The sequence below is a fragment of the Sphaerodactylus townsendi genome, linkage group LG04 (genome assembly GCF_021028975.2).
Source record: "Sphaerodactylus townsendi isolate TG3544 linkage group LG04, MPM_Stown_v2.3, whole genome shotgun sequence".
Taxonomy (NCBI): domain Eukaryota; kingdom Metazoa; phylum Chordata; class Lepidosauria; order Squamata; family Sphaerodactylidae; genus Sphaerodactylus; species Sphaerodactylus townsendi.
Genome location: NC_059428.1, coordinates 57,708,262 through 57,724,910, shown reverse-complemented (window position 1 = coordinate 57,724,910; position 16,649 = coordinate 57,708,262). Strand labels below are relative to the sequence as shown.

Genomic DNA, 16,649 nt, shown 5'->3' with positions numbered 1-16,649 from the left:
ATAAAACATAAGAAAATTAAAGAAAAGTTTTCTGTCCCAGTCTAAGGCCTATGGATAAATTAACAAGGATAAAGAAATTTGGCAAGTAAGAGTGGTTTCTCTGTTCCCTAATATAAACAATGCTTATCAAATACTAAGGAAGGCCAAATAGCTAAGAACTAAAAACATTTTAGAGGTCTGATCTTTTACATTTGAAGAAATAATGAGAGGATAGTTTCAAAAATCCCAATCATGTTTTTGCCTTCTGAGGGTGGGAACCACCTGGGTGGATCCTCTCCCAAAAACCACACAAGACTCTTTGCTGGGATAAACACTTGGCCACAACCATTTATTAACCAAACAAAGCAGAAGCGTGAGGCGTAGCATGGGTCTTGATCTGGCCTGTCTGATTCCTAGCAAAGCTCCCAAGGGGGATGCCCTATATTGGGCTTCGCTCTGCTGAGGGGCTCTGCCGGGCGAACGCTCCTGGCAAGAGGTGTTCCCCATTTGCCGGTTCAGCAGGTTGCCACTCTTGTCACTGGGCCAAGCACTTCCAGATCAATAATACCCGCGGTACCCACCGGGCCATGGCTAGCTGGGTGACAGAAAAAACATGCAGTACCATATAAAAGCCCAGGGAGAGGTGGGTGGGCAAATTGCCAGCCTGCCAGAGCACATGGTCGGCACAAAGAAGGGCTGACCCCTTTTACAGGTTCAGTCAGCCCTTCCCTCAGGTGACGTCAGCCCTGGCCCAAAAAATGGTGCGGGCTTTGCTGACCCTTGGCTGGTTCCACCTTACCCCACCCAAGAGGCAACTGTCAGCCGGTGGGTGATTCACAGTTATTGCCTCGGCCCAGCAATTTGGTACCCCTTTGATACCTTGGATACAGGGGGGGTAGTATTTGTATAGTTTAAGTAGACAAATATTCGGGCCCAATGATAATTGTAAAAACTGTTATATAGTTACATTCTGGATAGGAGATAGGGAACAGTCCTGGGATGAAGAAGTGTGAAAAAACAATGAATCAGAAAGCCTTGATCTGAAGGACCCTGATGGGCATGAATTTCTTATACATAATCTTTTTGTCTATGATGTAATACTTGGGGTATAAAAAGGGCTGAGTTATTTTGTTTACTGTGCCTTCACCTCTTGCTGAATGAATCACTGTCTATCAAAATAAAGATTTCTGTTTCATTATATTCTGTTGTGGCTCTTGTTTAGCCTAGACCAGCCAAAGGTAACATTACCAAGCATCACAGGACAGTATGAAACTTTTCTTTCAATTCAAAGTTTTGTTTGGCAAAAAACTTGTTACCATTTCCAAAGAATCAAGGACCTTTGTAGTTTCCAAAAGGGATGCAGAAAATACAAATTCTACTTTGATGGCATCAGCATGCATGTGCGAACAAAAACAAGGAGCTGGCTACACTGGAAAGTGTCTATAGTTTTGTCCAGTTGCATACTGAAGGGGAATGGTGAAGCTGCCAATTCCTTAATGACATGCTTACATTTCTGTTCGCTTCCACTGCTTGCTCTTAGGAAGAGGAAGAGCCTACCCTGTCTGTCACAATCAGATGTTTTTTAAAAATTAAAGTAATAAGCAGATTTATCTTACAAATATAGTGCTTTTAAATTCCTTAAATTCAACAATGCATTTTCAGGAATCCAAGCCTTCATAATCTATAAATGTAAATTTCAACAATAGTTCTGTATTAGTACGAATTCCTTTAGGGCGATAGTTTGCTATCAATTTCTATAATCTCAGTGAGCTGTTTGCATCTCATTAAAGTCAAATACATTTATACTGCATCACTGTTTTTAGGAATGATAATAATATAAATGTCATTTAACACTTTCTGCCCATTGCTCTTCTCTATGTAGGAGTTTAAACACAATTGAATTGTGTTACTAGGCAAACCCATGGTCAGACTGTGAGACCTGTTTCTGAACAGTTCTCCACCTAAATCTTCTTATTAGTTTTATAGAAAGTGAAGATTGAGATGGATAAATCTTGATATTTAGTCTTCTGTTACCAAGTGAGGAAATAGAAGCTTTGGCTTGAAGTTGTTTTTCCAATTCCCAGTCAATCTGCATCTTAACAAAAATTTATCTGACAAGAAAGAGCTAATCATTTAAAAGATAATGACAAAAACCTTGGAAGATCTCCTAGGTTCAGCCTACCAAAAGGTTGTGCCAACTGCAAGGTGCTTTGCGTTTTCCTCCTTCCCAGTCAATACCTGTCTCATTTCAGAGAGATCAAGAATTCCAGAATATTTTGTCATATCAAACTGAACCCCTTTCTGATTTAATAACCCAAGCATCAATTTATTATTACACCTGGGAAATGATGAATGAGGTCTGAGATGGATGAATTGATAATGGCTCCTATGTCATGGACAGATCACTATCTGTTCAGGTTTAAATGATACCCAGACTCAGCAGGTGCGGGGGATGTATTAAAATTATCTGATCCAGAACCAGATAGATATGAATGGCTTTCTGATAGCACTACTGTTGGTATGGATGGTATTCCTGTCGGTACCCTGGTTGACCTCTAGAATGAAGAAATGACCTGGGCAGTTGGCATAATCATTCCCAACGGTCCTTTCTCAGGTGTTAGAGCCCTGGTAGCTGCCTGGTTTACTGAGGGGATGTGAACAATTAAAAGACAAAATATAGTTACACTGAAAGAAGGCATTGGTTAAAATTCATTTTAAAATGTACCTTGTGGCAGTCATGAGGGCAAAGAAAGAAACTTATCTAATTGAATCTGCACAATGTAGGCCAGGAATGCTGTTCCAAGTGGTAGGCCAGATCCAAGTGATCTGTCCTGTATAACTTCACTGTGATAGTTAAGCTTATTCTGGCGAGCTAGGCAAGCGGAGATACAGGGTCTCAATGCGTGGATGAGAAGGTGGTGTAAGGCAGAGGGTTTCAGATTTGTCAGGAACTGGGGAACCTTTTGGGACAAGGCGGCAGGCCTGGTACAAACGGACGTGGCTTCATTCCAACCAAAGAGGGAACCAGAGTTGCTGGCCAACATTAAAAGGTGGCAGGAACAGCTTTTAAACTGATCACTGGGGGAAAGCCGACAGGAGCTGAGGTGACTCTCGTCTCGGAATCGCTGGCATCTATGGGGATGCAGACAGAGAGGGAGGTTTTTCTCTAAATCAACCACATACAAGCGAGTGAACATAGCAATGTACATGTGATAAGGGATAGTGTCTACAAAAAAGACTTTGAGGGTAAAGGGCTATTAAACCTTCCAGGTTGGCGACAGAGACAGGGCATACAGGTGTCTCTATGCTAATAGTAGAAGCCTTCACCTAAAAAATGGGGAGCTTAGGAGTACAGAGAGTTTTGAAGGAGGGACTTTGATATAGTGGGCATTGCTAGAGACATGGTGGAATGAGGAGAACCAGTGGATGCTGTTATACCAGGCTACATGGTGGCTCTATAGGAAGGATAGGACAGGGCGATAGGGGTGGAGTTGCCTCTTTACATCAAAAGAGCATATGTATCACATAACAATAGACAATGCAAGGAGCTGGTTCCCTACAGAATCACTTCATTGTGATATCAATACCAGGTGTGAAGGACAGTTTAACATTAGAACATATAATATCGCCCCCCCCCCCGGACCCGTGCGCAAGCAAGAGGATTCTGAGATGGAAAAAAAGAAATTAGAGAGGCCAACAAAACAAAATGTAGTGGTAATGGTGATTTTTAACTATCCTGATATAAACTGGAAAAATGCATGTTCAGGTCATAGTAAGGGAGACAGCATTCCTGATATGCTAAAATGACTGGCTTAGAGCAGATGGTTGTGGAACCAACCACAGGGGAGAGGTGATCCTAGATCTACCCTATGTGGGACCCACAGGACCTGGTGCAGGGAAGTCAGTGTTGTTGAGCCAATAGGGGAACAGCCACTGGCTACAATGCTGTTTCGTCAGATTCCATTATCTCAGCATGAACAATGCTGGCAACTACTAATGTCGCTATCATTCGGGCCAGAAAGGGAAATTCTCAAAGATGAGGGGGATAGCGAGGAAGTTGAAAGGGAAAATCAAGAGAGGTCAAACTGTCCAGGGATGCTTGGAGGTTATTTAAAAAACACAGTGATAAAAGCCTTTCAGCTTGGAATGTGTTCCACAGGTTAGAAAAGGCAGCACCTAGTCCAAAAGAAAGAAAAGCCACCATGGTTAACAAGAGAGGTGGGAGGAAATTATCAGAAAAAAGAAAAAATGTCTTTAGAAAATGGAAGTCCAGTTTGGCTGATGAAGAATATGAGAGGGAAACACAAATGGTAAGTAAAAGAGAAGCAAGTTAGCTGTAAGTGGGAGGCGTGTTGATTATGAGGGAACGCGATGGCTATGAACATCAAGACCAGCAACAAACAGTTCTTCAAGTACATCACGTGCTATGGAAGCCAGCAAGGGAAGCCGTAGGCCCGCTAGGGATGCATCAAAGGAACAAAGGGGGGTGTGCTAAAAGATGGCAGGAGATTGCAGAGAAGCTGAATGAATCTCTTTGCATCTGTCTTCACTCCAAGAGGGAGGCAGGAGGAACATTCCTGCACCTGAACCAAGCTTCTTAGGAGGCGAATCCGGAGGAACTAGCGAAGATAGGTGGTAGACAAGGAAGCAGTTCTGCAGCCATTGATAAACTAAATAAGTTACTCAAATCCCCTGGCCCAGGATTGCATTCAATTCAAGAGTTCTTAAAGATGCTCTGCTACGAAATTGCTGATCTTCTCACTTTTAATATGCAACTTATCCCTGAAATCAGGCTCCATCCCTGAAGACTGGAAGATGGCCAATGTCACACCCTCAATCTTTAAGAAAGGATCTAGGGGACCCGGAAATTACAGGCCAATAGTCAGTTTGACATCTGTTCCTGATAACTAGTAGTAGAATCTATCATTAAAGATAAAATTATAAAACATGTAGAAAAGCAAGACCTGCTGAGAGAGATTCAGCATGGTTTCTTTGCAGAGGCAAATCCTGTCTTACAAACTTACTAGAGTTCTTTGAGGGTGTAAACGGCATGTGGACAGGGGTGAACCGGTGGACATTGTCTACTTGGATTTCAAAAGTTAAGCTTTTGGATTGTTCCTCACCAGAGACTTCTGCTGAGAAACCTCAGCAATGAAGGGAATAAGAGGGGAAGTCCCTCCCATGGATTAAAAACTGGTTGAGAAACAGGAAACAAAGAGCAAGTGTAAAATGGGAAGTTCTCACAATGGAGAGGATGTAGGGGTGGTGTCCTCCTAGGATCCAGATTAGACCAGTGCTCTTTAACCTATTCATAAAATGACCTGAAGTAGGTGGGTAGCGTGGTGGGCCAAGTTTGCAGATGATACCAAATTATGTAGGGTGGTGAGAAACACAAAGGATTATGGCGAAGAGCTCCAAGCTGACCTTGATAAATTAGGTGAGTGGGCTCATAAATGGTAAATGCAGTTCAATGTAGCAAAATGTAAAAGTGATGCACATAGGGGCAAAAATCCAAACTTCACATACACATCGCTTACAGGGTCAGTGCTATCAGTCACAGACCAGGAAAGGGATTTAGGGCTGTCTTAGTTGATAGTTCCATGGGAATGTCAACTCAATGCATGGCAGCCGTGAAAAAAGGCAAACTCCTATGCTGGGGATCATTAGAAAGGAATTGATAATAAAACTGGGTAAAGATTGTCATACCCTTTATATAAAGCAGTGGTGCGACCGCACTTGGAGTACTGTGTCCAGTTCTGGTCACGTGCGATCTCAAAAAAAGGATATTGAGGAGATAGAAAAAGTGCAGAGAAGGGCAACAAGGATGATTGATGGTGGGACTGGAGCACCTTCCCTATGAGGAGAAGCTGCAGCCGCTTTGGGACTCTTTAGTTTGAGAGTGGAGGCGGCTGAGGGGGATATGGATTGAAGTTCACAAAATTAATATGCATGGGGTAGAAAAAATGTTGACAGAGAGAAATTTTTCTTTTCTCTCACAATACTAGAACCAGGGGCATACATTGAAAAATGCTGGGGGGAAGAATTAGGACTAATAAAAGGAAACACTTCTTCACGCAACGTGTGATTGGTGTTTGGAATATGCTGCCACAGGAGGTGGTGATGGCCACTAACCTGGATAGCTTTAAAAGGGGCTTGGACAGATTTATGGAGAAGTTGATTTATGGCTACCAATCTTGATCCTCTTTGATCTGAGATTGCAAATGCCTTAGCAGACCAGGTGCTCAGGAGCAGCAGCAGCAGCAGAAGGCCATTGCTTTCACATCCTACATGTGAGCTCCCAAAGGCACCTGGTGGGCACTGTGAGTAGCAGAGAGCTGGACTAGATGGACTTTGGTCTGATCCAGCTGGCTTGTTCTTATGTTCTTATGTAAGCTTCATACTTTGCGAATAATCTCTTGCATCCAAACTGACCTGAACTCTACATTTGCAGTTACCTTTGTAGCCCTGATGAGGAACAAAAGATAGCGTATGATTTTTGTAAATAAATATCCACACAGACATTCCTCAGTACTGTTCTGGAAGCCATCTAGTTGTAAGGACAGAGCAACCAAATTGTCTCTGTAAAGGTGAATGTCATTTTTATTACTTATCCAGTTCTGCAGATTTTAATATTCTGCATCTAAATTATATGAGTGAAAAGATTCAATCATCTTTATTTATTTAGTACATTTTTATCCTTCTTTTCTCCAAAGATCTCTGAGTGGCTGCCGTCATTCCTGCTTCATCCATAATAAGAGGCAGAGTGACTGGCCCAAGGTCATTTGAAGTGCTTTGTGGAAGACTGGAGCTTTTAACCTGGGTCTTACAGTTGTTAGCTCAACATTCTAACCACTTCACCAAATGTCTCTCTCATATCATCTCATCTCTTATGGTCACATGTACCTATTATTATAGTGCAAACTAATTTCATCCTGTAAAACTGATAATGTCAAAAAGAAAAACAATGTGTAAAGCAGCCAGACAGTAGAAGAGCACTCGTTCAACACAATTTTTGTTTGAAGGAGAAGGTGGGTTTTTGTAAAGTCAACCTATTTCATTTAAAAGTTTGCAGGTAACACAGAGTCTATTACTTCTAAGAAAGCCACTTTATCAAGAAAATAAAAGCATTTTAAAAAGCTATATGAATATTTTACCAACCTGTGGTTCTGCCAAGTCTCTGGAGGCCTGATCCTGTGTTCAGTTGTGTATATGCATTGGGTTTAAATCTGTAAGTGGACCAAATGGAATGCAAGTGCAGGATCCAAGCCAAGGTCTTAAATGGCTGACTAAACAGGGCTTGGAAGCAAGCAAGCGACCCAACAAATTGGCACACTTGAGCTCTGAGAGACCACAGCTCCTGATTGTGCTCTGAGATGCAGAGTTTACTGTAGTGTAACTAAGTTGGATGTGCTACCTCATAGATCTTTTATTTACAACTAAGTGGGGCATCTCAAGTATTTCTGGTCTTTTCAGGAATACATTCAGTGTCTCACTGGTTGTGATTTGATATTGAATACCTCTTTTCATACCAGCATGGCACTAAACTAGACAAACTTGATAAATCCAATTTTCCCCCATTTGTCAATATTTTTCATCAGGAAATATGCATGTTTACTTCTTCCTTTTTACAAAAGATGTCATTATTTTTACAGCTTCCTGTATGCATTTTTCCAAACAAGAATAGCTAATGTATGAAATGTTACATAGGTTTTATTTAGTTCAAAAATTGTAAACAGCAGAAGAAATCCCATACTGGCTTCAAACTTGAAGATACAAAGAAAAGTTGCCAAAATAATAAATGGGTAAAAAGTGAAAATGACAGCCAACGTGCTGAAGCTTGCTTGATGACCTTGGACCAGTTACAGTTCTCTCAGAACTCTCTCAAGCCACTTGAGAGGCAGGCATTGGCAAACTACTTCCGAATGTCTTTTGCCTTGAAAACCCTACAGGGGTCACCATAAGTTAGCTGTGATTTGATGGGGAATGCACAGACTAAGACACACATACACAAAGGATGAAATTGAACACTGCAGATGTCTATTTAGCTGCAGAGTATATTGCATGTCAAAAAGCTTACTAATAAAAATAGGAAACAAATATGCAGAAATGACTTGTGAGGGGCAAAAAATTGGCATCATATGTAAGGCCAAGTATCTTCACTGAAAATGTGAAAAGGTTTGGAATAAAAATATAGACGTTAATCTACTTTCCCTTTCTCTGGCCATATGGATAAGAAATGAGAGCAAGGTCCTCAGGTGAAAGGTCTAATTTCTACTGAAGAACTATCTAAAAGTTGGTTGGAGCTGGGACACTGAGTGCCTCTAAAAAAGAAGGCTGAGATTCTTTGTTTATTTCTGGATTTATGTTTTTAAGTGTTCACCTCTATATCTGAAAATGTTCTTTGTACAGCATAATTGAATTCTTTATATTCAAAATTTGTTCAAATCTTGAGATAGTGTTTGACATTATGGACAATTTATCTAAATGTCTTTGCTTTTCATGGGGATGAGATGTCATAAAATTATCTTTTTGATCTTTTTGTTTTCATCTTCTGCCTGCTTGTACTGTTGTCTGTCAAAAATAATATACTACCTTTGAAATTTAAGGAATATAACATTCCAAACAAACTTGATCTGGATGATGATAATGGTGGTGATGTTGACCACATATGAAAATAAACTATAGCTCTGTCAAATGATAACCACTTGTGATGCAGAGCACTGTCTGTGGAATTCTGTAAATAATCATGAATGAATTTTCTGAGCTTTTAAAACTGGTAAATTGCCACCTAAAATTTTAATAAAGATTGTTGCAAAAATTTAATTCTTCCCCTTGTGCTATTTTCATCGGCATACCTCTAAGCTTCTACTAGAAATATTTTTAGAAGAGGGGATTTGTTTCTCTGCACAGGTTGGTACTCCATGGGACTAAGGCAGACATCTCGTTCTGAAAGGTAAGCAATAATAACTGCAGACCTGCACTTTTAAAATCACACTTTTTTTCACAGGGACATTTCCATTTCTCAGATATTGGCATCATTTAAGATGTAAATATACAGTACAGGACTGTATGTGTGTACCATCAAGTCACAACCAACCTATGATGATCTCAGCAAGGGGCTTTCAAGTCAAATGAGAATCACTTGCCATTGTTTTCCTCTGCAGAGTTTTCCAAATATCAATCCTGCTTAACTTCCAAGATTTGGAAGCATCAGGGTACATCATACCATACAGTACAGTACTTCAGGAATAGTGCAGTACTACAGTACTTCTTTAAGTAGTGACCACTGTAAAAGGAGTATGACTGACTCAAAAGAAAAGACAAATACTTTGCTGCAGTTTATCTTTTCCCACCTACCAATTCTGTTATTAGTTTACCATTAGTTACCAGTAATCTAAGCATCTATGTAATACAAGAGAATCTTCAGCTGAGATGAAGCAAGGACTTACTGTTTGCTTCCCTTCAGCTAGTACATATCTGGTACAATCGTAGGAGCACTTCCCTGGTAGTGACTGAGCCCTATTGAATAGACCTGAATCAGAGTCTGACTAGACCTGTTTAAGATTGCTTTGATAGGGAGGAGGGCTTGGAAATTTGAAATTCTGCTATGAAACTTCAACCAAAAAGGATTTTTATGAGTCCCTAACATAGTTTAAAGGACTTCAGTGGAGAAGAACATGTACTATATGATCCCACAAGAAAAAAAATGCAAGGGAAAATACTGCTCACAGTTTAGAAAATCACAAGGGGTGGGGATAGTGTTTTTCTGCCCTGATGAAATCCCAGGACTCAAAATATTGTCGAGGAACAATCACATCTGATCTTGACCCACTTTCTGCCCTACATAATAAGACTACTAGTTTGAGTTTGAGTTGCTAGATGATGTCCAGTTATGATAAATGAAATTTTATATGATAGCTTTCAGAAAAATATTGGATAGAGGAAAAGATGGCGTGTAAAATTATAGTTTCATGAGTAACCCTAGAAGATCTTCCACAGGATGGGAAGCAAGCACTGAAGATGCAGCAATCCAGAATACTTGTCAATAATGTATTTGTTTGTTTGTTTGTTTATAAATATTTATACCCTACTTCATATCAAAGTTTCTAGGTGACTTCTGTAGGTTAAAAAAATTAAAAATCTCAATAAAAACATCATAAATAAAATATAACAATTAGATCAAAACAATAAAAATAACATAAAAAATTAAGTCCAACCCCCACAACTCCACCCCACCCCCCAGACCAGCAGCTGTAGAGTGGGTTTCCAAGGAGGCTAACCAAATGCCAGGGTAAGGAGAAAGGTCTTTGCCATGCACCTAAACCCATAAAGGGTACAGAACGGCAAGTCTCAAAGGGGAGATTGGCTGGAATGGTGTAATGATTAAAATGTCAGACTCAGTAGACAGGAATCGGCTCTGGATGAAACTTGAAAATCTGGGTCTAGATAAAATATTTCTCACTCTGATCAGACTACTACATCATAACATCCCTTGTCAAGTCAAGTATTCCCAGGCAGGGGAGCTAACCTCCAAAATCATCACAACGAATGGGGTGAAACAAGGCTGCATTCTGGCTTCAATTCTATTTAATATTTTTCTAAATGATCTGTCCCCTCTTTAAAAGCAATAAATTCCCACTGCCCCGTCTTGGACAATACGCCAATTCCCATCCTGCTTTATGCAGATGATGCGGTCCTGCTTTCAAGGTCAAGAGCAGGGCTTAACCGTCTCTTGATGAAGAGCACTGAGTACTTTGCTGATAACCTATTAACCCTCAACACCACAAAAACCAAAATAATGGTATTTTCAAACAAGGTTACAATGCATAGATGGACCATATATGGTACTGCCATTGAACAGGTGAAATTCTTTAAGTACCTGGGGATTTATTTTCAATCAATGTGAAGTGACTCCAATATAGAAACACTGCAGTTAAGGGATGTTCTACCGCGATTGTGGCAGTGAGTAACTTTTTCTATGCTAAAGGCAGAAACATATACCATCAGCCCTAAAGGTATATCAAGCTAAAGTACTACAGCATCTCCTATACGGGGTCCCAGTATGGGCTGGTGCTTGGAACAAATCAATAGAAAGGGTTCAATCATCTTTTCTATATAGAATATTTGAAGTACCCCACTGTGTCCCATATGTGGTTCTATGCCTAGAGGCCAGCCTGCACCCACTAACAACTAGGGCCTGGTTAATTACTTTTAAGTTTTGGACTAGGCTGTGTTTTCACACTGAACCCAACAGCCTACTGCACAAGGTCTTACCCAAGCTACAAACCAAAATGGTGGAGTACAATCATGTGCAAACTTACCTCTATGGGTTTATCCCTGGAGGCCCTTTCCACGATGGAGCCCCAAGAAATTTTAAGGGTAGTCAGAACTAAATTATTTGACCAAAAGCGGCAATTGTTAATGAGCCAAGCAAAAACAACATGCTCCCCATTGTTTTTGGGTATCAATTTAATGGGTATCAAAAAATTACCTCATACCTAGTGCATATCACTGATCCTAAGCAACGTTGGGTCCTTACCAGAGCCAGATGCAATGTCTGCTCTCCAGCCCTGGCACAAGGCCATTATAGGAATTCTCCCTCATCGGACAGAGTATGCCCACATTGTCCAGCTCGTATTGAAACATTGGAACATATCCTGTTCCATTGACTCAAATATGAGTTGCTTAGGGAAGCCCTTCTGCCACAGTACAGCCCTTCTGCTCCCCTAAAGCTGATATTGTTAAATTACTTAACAGCAGTAATCCTTGGTTGTTAGGGATTACAGCCCAATATTTGCTGCAGGCTCTGCTTGTAAGGGAAATCTAATCTGTTCTGAGCCCCTCGGGGGTAGGGCGGTCTATTAAATCGAATAAAATAAATACATACATACATACATACATACATACATACATACATACATACATACATACATACATAAATATTGTTTTATTATTTTATTTTGATATTTATGCCTAATAAAGGTGTGTTGTTGTTGTTGTTGTTGTTGTTGTTGATGATGATGATGATGATGATGATGATGATGATGATGATGATGATGATGATGTCAGACTCTATGTACCCAGGAACAGTGGTGGAATTCAGTCGGTTCGCACCATTTCGGCAGAACCGGTTGTTAAAATGGTGCCTTGTAAACAACCAGTTGTTAAATTATTTGAATCTCACCACTGGAACTGGTTGTTAAATTATTTAAATCCCATCACTGCCCAGAAAGTATGTTGCACAGTGCAGACACCACTATTCAGCTGCCCTTGGAAGAGATAAGAAGTAAACTTATTGTTATTTTTTGTAAATACAGTAACAATGTCCGATCCCTTAAATGTCTTGCAGCCACTTTAGTTGTTAATACTTTATTGAAATGAAATCTAAAATTCTTTCTAAACAAAGCCATGAAGTAATTTAACAAGGATCAAAATTAGTTTTATGTATTAATGCCTGAAAATATCATATCCTTTGAAGATGGCACTGAGATTAGTTCCCAATTATAAAACAGGGGGACTTTTTAAAATGTTCAAATTCATAATCTAGCACCCTACTGGAATTCAAGGACAGTAAAACACACAATATTGGTTGAAATTCTCAGTGGTTGATTTGAACCGTTGGTGGATACTGAAGAAAAGTATTTTTAAAGACTTAAATCAAAAGCAAGGCAATAAAGGCCAGGCAGTGTGAGTTCAAGTATTTTCTTGCTTTCCAAGCAGCAACACCCTGGAGTGCTTTCTATCTTTGGAATGCTTCATGAATTAAACTAATCTAATATACAAGGCACCTGAAAGTGGTATATTACTCTAAACTGTCATTATGAAGAAGAGGTACATTTAGACTGGTTTTGTCCCTAGGCAGCAGGGGGTGAGGGTGGGGGGAGAAGTTTCAGGCACTACTGCTTTAGCCCATCTCATCCCTTTTTAGCCAAGTCTATTTTGTAGCACTCTTTCCCATGCCCCTTATTTAAAGAAAGACATAAAAAAATAGCAGTATACACAGCAAAGAAAGATACTTCTGAATACTTAGACCTAAGTACCAAACTGCTCCTTCCTATACTCTGTAACAGAGCTTTTGTTAGGCAAATATGCAGTGTCCCCATGCAGGCTTTATGCCTCGTGCACCTTTTTAAAACATTAAGCACTCCCTTGAAAACATTACATGGAAAATAGCATAATTTTTTTTAAAAAATGATGCTTATAAAGTTTGATTGTATCCCAAGATCATCAATGAGCTATGGAAAAATTCCTTATCTGACTATATCACTCACTTTCACCACTTTTCTACAGAAGACTATACTCGTTGTAACACCATTAATAAGCTGGATTCAAGGAGAAGGGCACAAAATTCTACCAATGTCAGAAGTGTAGCATTTAATTTGTTTTCTTGTTAAAAATGGACAAACTTCCCCCCTTCAATTGCTCCCTAACCCGTGGAGAGTCTTCCAGGTTTTACCAAATAGATTCTTCATATAGAACAATACCATCATCTTATATGCCAACTTCAGCTGGCTATTATTCTATGTACTACTAACAGTTATTGTACAAAATTCCAGTGAACAAAAATGGACCTCAGCTGGCATCCCAATCTAATAGTGTGTTATGCAATACAAAGAGTGGGTAATTGCAGGTGTAATTGTTTCTATACAATGTTATAAGTCGTGGAATTTCATTAGTGCCGCAAAGTAATCAGGATATTTCATATGTTTAACAATTCAGGACTTCTAAGACTCTTCATTAGCCATATTTAAGTAGAAAGTTCCAGGCAATCAATGATAGCATATTGAATATATCATCTGCTTTTCCAAAGTCAATTCAGTGAACTCAGTGCTTCGCATTCTCAAGTTGAATAGGATTGTAAGAGTGAAATATTATTTGTTTGGCAGCTGGTCTTTACATACATCAGGACCAAACTAGACAAAACAACATCCTTGTGTCTATAGCAGGATCAGACTCTCAGAGAATTTTTATATCATTTTATATTAGCCATAGCAGCCCCACAGTAGACACAAGGATACACTTATATCTAGTTTGTCCTCAGAGGGAGGCAGAGTGACAGTATTATATAGAAGACTTTAGACTGGGAGTGAAGTATTACATTTTTCTATATTACTGTAAATAGAATTTACAATTCACTGTAAATAGAAAACTAAGGCAACATGACAACAGCTAGAACCAGAACCTTTCTCTTTGATGAGATATTAATTTTATTTGCAAAGACTATTTACAGAGGGAAGTTGTAAAGAAAGTGTGGTTTTATAGAAATGTATCTATTAACTTTGCATACCTGTAGCCATTTGTTAAGGATTTAGCAAAGCAAAGTTCCTGTCTGTTTCATTTCAGTAGATGCAGCTTGAAGAAAGAGGTACACAACTCTCCAAGGTCACAAGCACTGTTGAGAGATAATTGGAACCGCATTCCTAGTTTGTAATAGGGGGCACCTGCGAGTAGTTAAGATAACATTTTGGCAGTTGTATTAATTAGTAGAAATTTATCTTACTGGGTGTAGCATGTCACCTCACTAATATCCTTACCTATAATACTTTGAAATATTCCACAAGATACAGCTTTTTCTTTGGCTTATTAGCACATGTTGCAATTTTCCTGCCGTTTCTTTGATATGGACTATTGTTCCTGACTTCAGAGAATTATTCTGCTTGCTTCTATGAAACCAAGGCTACGCAACTATGAACATCGCTGACTGGACTGTCTTAGAACTGTCACTCTTGTTGCTGGCATTAGGTGCCTTTCAAATATTTTTCTGTCTATTTTGTGAATACAGTCATCAGTGCTATTGACTTTGCTTACTTTAAAATAAATCAAAAATATATTTTATTCATACTGAATGGACTGTGTGGTATTTGGTTCAGAAGAGACTCGCACATTATCAGGCCCTGAGAAAGTGTCTCAGGTCTTTTTACAGAAGTATTACTACATAAAACCCTCTTGCATTCTGAAATGAAGCCACCCGCTTTGCCAGCTCAAAATTCTACAGCATCATTCTGCATCATGTATAGACAGCACCTCTATCAACAGCTGGTAGGAAGTTAAGATTCATATTAAAGTTAAACAAACCAAATAAATAAATGCAGAACAATTATAATAGCCCTGAATTATCAATTTTTGAAGTCAAATCCCTCCCCCCCACGACTCTCTCCACACACACACCACCAAAAAACAAGGAGGGAAAGAAAACACACCTTCTTTCTGTATTTTTGTTAACAGTTTTTCTCTACTTTTCATTGTTGGTTTTGCATATTTATGTGTGTACCAAAGTTTTAAGTTTCACATTAATACAGTATATTTATGTGAAGTGAATTTCATTTCTTTTTATAATATATGTATATTGAAAAATGCTGATGTATTGATGATCAAATAACATAGAACAATGCATACTATATATGAAAAATTGGGTGTAAGAAAAACTAGCAAAAAAATTAAAATGGGGGTGATTAAAAACGAGAGAGCTAACACTGAGAATGAGAGAGCTAACATTTGAGAATCAAACGGAAGGAATGAGGCATTTGAATTCATCTCTAAAATACTATTTCATGCTTTGCACTGAACATTCCATGCATCAAATTAAATGTGTTTGTGTGAGTACAAACCACTGAGTACCACAGTACCACCACTGCACAGCATCTTCATCTGTATCTTTTGGTAATAAAGAAGAAATTAAGAAGAACAGATGAGCATACATTAATATAGCCAAGAGTTTAGAACTGATTTCTAAGTTTCAGAACTGAAGAAGACACAGATAGGACTCGGGATTTCCAAGCTCTTCCAGTCCAGCACTGATGCACACAACCCAGAGAACAGAGGACCCAGTCGCATAGATACCACTGGGTGGGGACGACGTTGTGCCCCAGGAGTGCGCCATTGGAGTCATGTGGGGGTGGTAAAGTTGCCCCCATACCCCTTCCCTTGCCCCGTTTCCCTTGCTCCGCCAGGCTTGGCAGAGGCCGCTGCTGGCCAACCCTGCCCTGCCCCACCAACCAGGCCTCTCAGCCCGGAACAGCCTGGTCAGAGCAGGCTGTTTTTTCAGCCAGCTGCTCTTTACAGCCAGCTGAACTAAGACAAGTACCTGTACTACTATTGTCGAAGGTTTTCACGGCTGGATTCAACTTATTCTGGTGTGTTTTCCGGGCTGTGTGGCCATGGCCTGATGGATCTTGTTCCTAACATTTTGCCTGCATCTGTGTCTGACACAGTGTGTAACAGACTTCCCTCTGTGATACACCTCTGAAGATGCAGATGCAGGCGAAAGGTTAGGAACAAGAACCACCAGACCATGGCCACACAGCTCGGAAAATTCACCAGAACTACCTGTACTAGGTTCCTCATGAAGAACAGCAGATGGCAGCATAGATAGGAGTCCACTGCCCTACCAAAACCTGTGAAATGTGATTGCTGATGTTTACCTGATTCATAACTCAAATATGGATAAAAAATTTATTTATTTGAAAGAAAAAGCAATAGATATCAATGCATATCTTGTGATCAACTGTTTATGGAACTATTCCAATGCTTATAAGAGTATTTCAGAAATATTGCCCATCCATAATTGGCTATTTCTTTTGGTTTCTTTTATCTTTTCAGTCCAGACTGTGGTTATAATTAGTCTAAGAATTTTACTTAATTTTTCAGTAGTTTATGTGTACAGTACTCAT

General features: G+C 39.6%; 1 long non-coding RNA gene across 1 annotated transcript in view; it reads left to right on the top strand.

Moving 5' to 3' along the window:
- The window catches only part of LOC125431648, a 146,765-nt gene extending 132,001 nt beyond the window's left edge, over positions 1-14,764 (top strand). The window contains exons 2-3 of the long non-coding RNA XR_007244323.1: positions 8,890-8,932; positions 14,323-14,764. This is a non-coding gene — a long non-coding RNA (uncharacterized LOC125431648). The remainder of the gene's footprint in view (positions 1-8,889; positions 8,933-14,322) is intronic.
- Positions 14,765-16,649: the final 1,885 nt, after the last annotated feature.